Below are 7,101 nucleotides of genomic sequence, written 5' to 3'. Positions count from 1 at the left end.
TAATATATATATTTTAAAAAAGCTGCATAAGAACTGATGAGTTTCAGGGCTAAGTGCCAAAGACCAGGAAGTCGCTGGTTTAGGTGTTTCATGGAATTCCTTGCCAATACAAATGTGGATTTTTGTTGTTGTTTTTGTTGTTGAAATAATATGTATTTGATGTAAGGAATAATGGGGGCAATGAGTATAGTTTCCCTGGAAAGTTTCAGACCAGCCGTGCCTTCAAACTGATGCAGGGATGCATTTAGACTGTGCATAATCTGTAGAAAAAACATAGGGTGAAGCTGCAAATGGCACGTAAGTTACGTAAATACATATGAACGTCAAAGAAGGCAGAAAGAGAAACCGAACACGTGGCCAATGAGGACGTTTTTAGACGGTTCATCATGAATGCAGTGACACAACAGCAGATAAAGACAGTCTGTGTGTGTGTGTGTGTGTGTGTGTGTGTGTGTGTGTGTGTGTGTGTGTGTGTGTGTGTGTGTGTGTGTCCACAGCCAGCGTATGAAGTTCGCATGCAGCATCATCAGCCCGTGCAGCCTGAGCTCGCCAGTTTTACCTCCCTGCAATATTGATGCTGAACCCGATCCTCAGCGCATCCTCTCCTCTTTCACCATCAAGAGGCTTCCCCTGCAGCCCCCGCCAATAATTACAATTTTATACTGTAATTATTCCTCTCTTTTTAATTATTTAGACCGCCGACTTGAATGCAGTCATTGTCGCTGCTCATTCCGGGGGAAACGTGAGCTGACGTGGCTGCATCAGCAGCGAGGAGTTTTTAATTAGACATTTCAGCGGTAATTTTAGGCGAGCTCTTTATTATTACTGTTGGATACAAATTACCCGGGCCTCATTGATATGCGCTCAATTGTTTAAACAAACCTTTAACCTGAAACATTAATGCCCTTCAGGTTGAAGTCATTAAGAGTCCCAGCTCACCAGGTGAACCCAGACCTGATGGATTATTTAACGCGACACTGGATGCCTCCGTTTCTTTTATTTATTTTTTTATTTTTGGGTATCTTATTGTTGTTGGAAATAACGTTTGATTTCTTATTGAGAAAGTGGAGCTTTCATCATTTTTTGACAGGAAGAGTGGAGACTGTGCTTAAATGTAAAAATATGACAACACATTTGAACCACAGGAGAGAAGCTCTTCTTCCCCTGGTTAATGAAACGTTTTTATTTTTGGGATATATTGCTCAATGATATTTTCGGTTTAAATAATACATTTTCCACTTTTTCAGTGTTGTATGTCTTCTCGTGCATATCTTCGCTGGCCAAAGGACTTTGAGTTGCCTCCAAGTCTGAAAGGTGATGTACAATGGGAACTTTCTTGCGTCACATTTCACACACTCGCACATTTAGTCTCTCCACTATGACAGACAACACACGCGCTCACGTGGCGAACACGATGCATCATAACTGCGCTCCCTTATGTTGATTTATTTATTGATTGAACATCTTTCTCAGCAGCTTGAGATCAAGTTCAAACCTCTTATTTAACCGGCTGGCGCATCACTTTTTGCGTGGTTGTCCCACGCAAACACGCAGCCAATAGGAAATCAGGTGTTATAGGCTTTTGTCCAGAATATAAAAGTCCATTACAGGATACAAAAAAAAAACTGTATCCGTGTAATAAAAACACCTTTAAGTGTAAAACAACCAACAGCACTGTGTGTTTTAATGCCACCGATCACTGATTTATGATCCAAACACCAGCGCGTGATCGCAGCTGAAGCGTGACCATATTTTTTTCTCCCATCAGCGCGTGTTTCATCGTGTTGAAACGTTACTTTTCACAAACACTTGCATTTTTGTCAAATGATGTAAAAAGATAAATCAGCACCGCCTCAATCAGGACAGGTTTAATAACAGCAGCAATTGAGGCCAAATGTTTTATAATTAACAGTTGTATCAGCACCCTATAAAACCATGACCCCTATAAATCCCATTTTAGAGACCAATCAATCCTCCTCTTGGACTAAAGGGCCTATTGATCCCTCGCTGCTAAACGCTTTCTCCGTATCCCTTTTTGTTTCCAGTGAAAAGAGCATTTCGATTACACTTTTTATTGGAGGAGGGATTCCGCCGAGAGGAAAGCGATGGCTCGAAAATTAAAGGGTGACATTTTAATTACAGGACATTGATAAAGGGATCTGGGTAATGGCTGTGTACAGGCCGGCCACTCATTGTCCCGCCTGATGTGCTAATCAAGTCAGACTGCCGAGGGAGGAAAACCAAAAAAAAAAAAAAAAAAAGAAAAGAAAAAAAGGTCATCGGCCGATACAAAGCGAGAGACGCGGCTCGGTGGGAATTTGGGAATATGAAGGTCCCGCACCGGCAGAAATGAAGACGCATCTCCAAACAAAGCGCGGTCAATATCCAGCAGAGAGGCCCGCCAGATGAGATCATGGAGCAGCCACGTTTTCATTCCAGACATATTATCACTATAGGTCACGTGGAGCACCGCCATAGATCACCTGACGCCACAATTTACATGCAACAGAAATCATTTGTGGCGGGCAGGAGCTGTCACAGTGTGGACTGATCATGCTCAATGTGCAGGCGAGTTCAATCCATCTGATCGGCAAAGTAATCATGTTAGCTTTATGACGTAATAGCTTTAAGATGAAAGACTTACTCAATGGATGTCAAGGATTTTATACTGGAAACCTCCTCCTGCAGCAACTAATGTGTGAATTGTGCTCTGCAAATATAGTGAATCTCTCAACTTGACTCTTTGATAAGGTAGGAAAAAAAAAATCCAAAACAACAAAAAAAAAAAATTATTCCTTTTGTGTGGCCAGAAAAAAAGATGCTGAATCTGAAAAAAACAACTCATGTTGGTTATATTTTCTCCCCCAGTATACCTTAAAACAGTATGTTATTCTTCCTCCAGTGCACTGCAGAGGAAGATATCGCCCTCCCAATGCTACTCCAGTGTAAAAGATGGCCGTCAAAGTCTCTAGTCCTTGTTCTGTGGCCAAAGTTTAGCTGATGATAACAAGAAGCTTTAGCGGTCTGAGATAGCATCGTCTGTTTGGTACAAGGTTATCTCTTTGTGACGGTCGTGTCTAGGTAATAACCCACACATTGGGAATACTTGCAAAAACTCTTGTGAGACTCGCTGTCCGGCGTCCGATGCTAATCGTAACCATTAGCGCTCGCGCCAAACCTTAATTAACCGACAGCGAATGGCGAGGCACCATGTAGACACGGCCCTTTGCGACACCGTTTCCTCGCTGAACTGAAGAAGTGGCCGACCTTTTTTACGGTTCATCCGCTGAGGACCATGAACGTCTGAACAAAATGTCACCGACGTCCATCCAACAGTTGTTGAGAAACCAAACTGTTGGAGCAAAAGGCCGACCAGCGCTTCTTAAACTCCATCATTTACCAGGTGGGACACTCACTGTTTTGGGATCAGAGCTGTGAGGAAGTTCACTTCTTAAATAAAAAATGATCTGCTGACAGAAAAGTGCTCCAACATGTAGATGAAAACAGACTTTTGTTTCGCAACAAGACGGCTTGTAGCGACGTTAGCTCCAGTGAAGTAATGTGTGAGACGTCTCAGCCTGCTAGACATGTGAATGGGCTTAGTCACTGCCAGCGTGCTAGCATGCTAATGTTAGCGTTAGTTTAGATTACCAAAAGCGTTGTCGTCCTCATTTGAATCAATAGTATTCAGTCCTCTGTGAAACAATGAAGCTATTTCAGAGTTTTCTGTTGCTAAAGAAGTGATTGTACCTTTTCACAAACTCTGCCACTGATAAAAACAGCAAATAGGAGCTGTGGTTTTGCTCATGAAAGTGCAAAAAGGAACAGGTTTGTTGAAAAGAAAACTTGTTAACGGTGCTTGGAAAGAATATTGGTGACAGACAAAGTCATCTGGCCAGCGTCTACGCCGTTTAAGACTGATTCAAACATGTCTCATCGTCAATAGACCATCATAAGCAGCTTTACAATGCGGTAGGAATTGTAAAGAGCCGCTCATTAGCGGCATGCAGCAGCCTTTAGGTCAATACTCTAGGACAACGCTCTTATTGATCCGGCAGCAGGTGTCCAAGGTTTTTTTTTCTTTTTTTAAAAGGATACAACAGTAAATGTGACAAAAGCAAAATGATTTGCTGCCTGGCTGGAGTCTCAGCGCAGGGTTTCGACAGATGCTGTACTGTGCACGATAGAGCCGACCCTGCACTTTCCAACCTTTAATAAACTTTCTCAAACGTTGAAACACTTTTCTGGGATGTCGGTGGCAGTAAGTTCACACACTATAGAAGCGGCTCGCATTCCCACTGGAGATTATTGTCCTGAACAAAACTAAACTTAAAAAAAAGGATCCACAGAAATACAAGGACGAGCAGATTTCTGGCTCACAGTTATTACTGCCCTTGGTGTCCCTCGAAGAATAATTGGGGACTTACATTGCAGTGCGAAAGGGGTCAAATGGCAGGTAAAGCATCCGACTGGGTCAGTGCAGGTAACCTCAATCACAACATCATTATATTCTTAACCCGGCTTTCATTTAAAGATCAAATATAGTGGGCAATTAATTCCTGCAAAATCATTTATTACAAAAGTATAGGCGAGCTTTGAAACACCAGTTGTCCTGCTTTCTTAGGCCCCTTTTTTAACGTTGATAATACATGGATACGACACGGCGTCAATGGGCTACGTGCCGCTCACTGGTGTGTCAGGGTCCTGTGGGTTGCACACGGCTGCATAATTAATAAATCCGGCTGCTTGTCAATACATGTTTGGCTGCATTCAGACAGAAACGGGTATAAATGACATCGTGCAAGGTCTCCGGCGGGAGAACGAGGAACGGTAAGTAACACAATGAAGCTGTGAAGGCCACGAGTCTGTATGGAAGCCCAGAGCGGACACGCTTCAAGATAAGATTTGATTATTCAAGCCGGGAAATAAATGCTTGTTATTGCATGTTTTCTTAGGATCAGATTGTTGATGAAATACATTATTTGAAACTAAATTAAGTAATTAAACTCGAGACCTTGATGGCCCTCTGTAAAAAAAAAACCATTTACCTTCAGAGTGAAGAGGTCAGCTGATGGCCTGGACCTGAAATGTGAAGATGGCAAACCTGGAAGCCAGAAAAACGTATTCAACGTCTGCAGAATACACGACAACTTTTACTAGACCTTGTAAAACCTGACACCAGCATAGCGTCTGTTTTAAAAACCCATGAAGTCGAAGTGGCACACATTAATAACCAAGAAACAGGCGGATGTTAATTAAAAGGTTGACTACGAGTAATTATGAAATGCAAATTGTAATTGACCTTCGGACAGCCAGGTGCTCGCAGGTTTGGGTCATTCTACGCCAAGATGCACGCAAATGTCAAACTATTAATGAAGCGGCCATCTTTTCACCGTCGTGTGAAGAGTTGGGGCCGAAAGGCGGCTCAAGACTGGTCGTCATTTTAATAAAAAAAACACCATGAAGCTGGCTGTATGTACTTTACACTCAGGTGACACTTTATTAGGTACACCGAGACAAAACCCAATAGTTGAACACAACAGTGCTGCAATAAACTCTGCTGTCATGAAGCTCTTAAATGTTTGACTTCACAGTTAAAATCAAAAAGTTATGACTTTCTTTCAAGGCTGCAGTTTGGTTTTGTTATCGCGGAACAATTGTGATCCAGCAGCACAACATTCAAAAATGAACCACATTTAGTGTCTTTACATATACTAAAGTGAAAATAGGTGATTAGAAGAGAAGAAGCCTGAAGGTTATCCAAGTGAACACAAAAACAGAAATACAAAAAAAGGTGACTGAAAAAACATAACTTCATTGTTTTGTGTCAAAACTAAATAATCAACATAGAGAAACAAGCTTGAGTAAATGGAAAAAAATGTCAAACTTACAAAAATGATTATGTTTAAATAGTTTTTATTGTGTTTGTGCATTTCGGTTGAATATGTGCAACACAGATAATTACAGAAAAGGCTACAATAAGCCAGTAATATCACAGCAATAATATCACAGCAATAATATCACTGACTTAATGTTTTGTGGTTTTGTCAAAAACAGGAGAAATAACAGGTCAATCAGAAAGTAAAAAAATAATAAATATTTTCACTGATACTGCAGATTCATATTTAAAAACACAGGCATATTAATGAGTACATTTCCAAACCATTAGAGACTGCCGAGCTGTTGAGAAACAGCACATCTGTTCAGGAAAAAAAAAAAGAAAGAAAGAAACTTTTTGGTTTTATTTGAGTTGCAAGAAGACATTTAACATTTGCAGCATGGCCCCGATACCAAGCTGCTGAGTATTTATAGCTTCAGTTACATTTAAGGCCAACTTAATATGAAGATGATGCATGAAAAAGGATGAAAAAGGAAGTCAGACATACTGCCAAGCTGATAGCCGATGGGTTTAAGGTTGCTCTCATGGTATCCAAGACTTAATCACTTTGTCATTATTTAAAATTGAAGCTGATTAAACTGAGATTTGAACGTTTTGCCCAATATCAAATATGTAGCTGCGTCACAGCTTGGGATGAACCAACACTCACGTCGGGTCAGTCCTACAGGAAAGTAAATGTTCCTCAGGTAGCAACATGCTAAATGAACAGCGAATAAGATGCTTGACAATAAAAAATATTTAAAAAAACAACAACAACGATATAAAACTGGCAGAAATCGTGAAGAGTTCCCACATGTTGAGCGACACGATGGATGTTTGATTGTCCTCCAATCAACAAATGTCTTCTCACTTTTCGGATGATTCACGGCCCAAAGGCCAGCGATTGAAACCAACCATCCACGTGTCCCCTCCTCTCTGCATAGGACACGAGCAGAGCGAACAGCAAGGAAGGAAGGAAGGAAGGAAGGAAGGAACCGCTGCTGTGAGTCGTTTCTGTTGCAGTTACATTCGTTTCAAGCGACACACACACACACACACACACACACACACACACACACATTTCTGTGAGCAGCGTTCACTGTGCCTTTGTGGAAGAAGAAATGGCCTTTAATTGCACTTGAGCTTAACACATTTCAGCAGCCGCACACCGAGACTGTGTCTAAATATTTTAGTCATTTTAACCCATTATGTTTGTGTAGAAA

Source organism: Clinocottus analis, unplaced genomic scaffold (genome assembly GCF_023055335.1).
Source record: "Clinocottus analis isolate CAN_PGR_092001 unplaced genomic scaffold, fCliAna1.0.p SCAF_1, whole genome shotgun sequence".
NCBI classification, from domain to species: Eukaryota; Metazoa; Chordata; class Actinopteri; order Perciformes; family Cottidae; genus Clinocottus; species Clinocottus analis.
The sequence above is the reverse complement of the archived record's forward strand: the minus strand, read 5'-3'. Positions refer to the sequence as shown.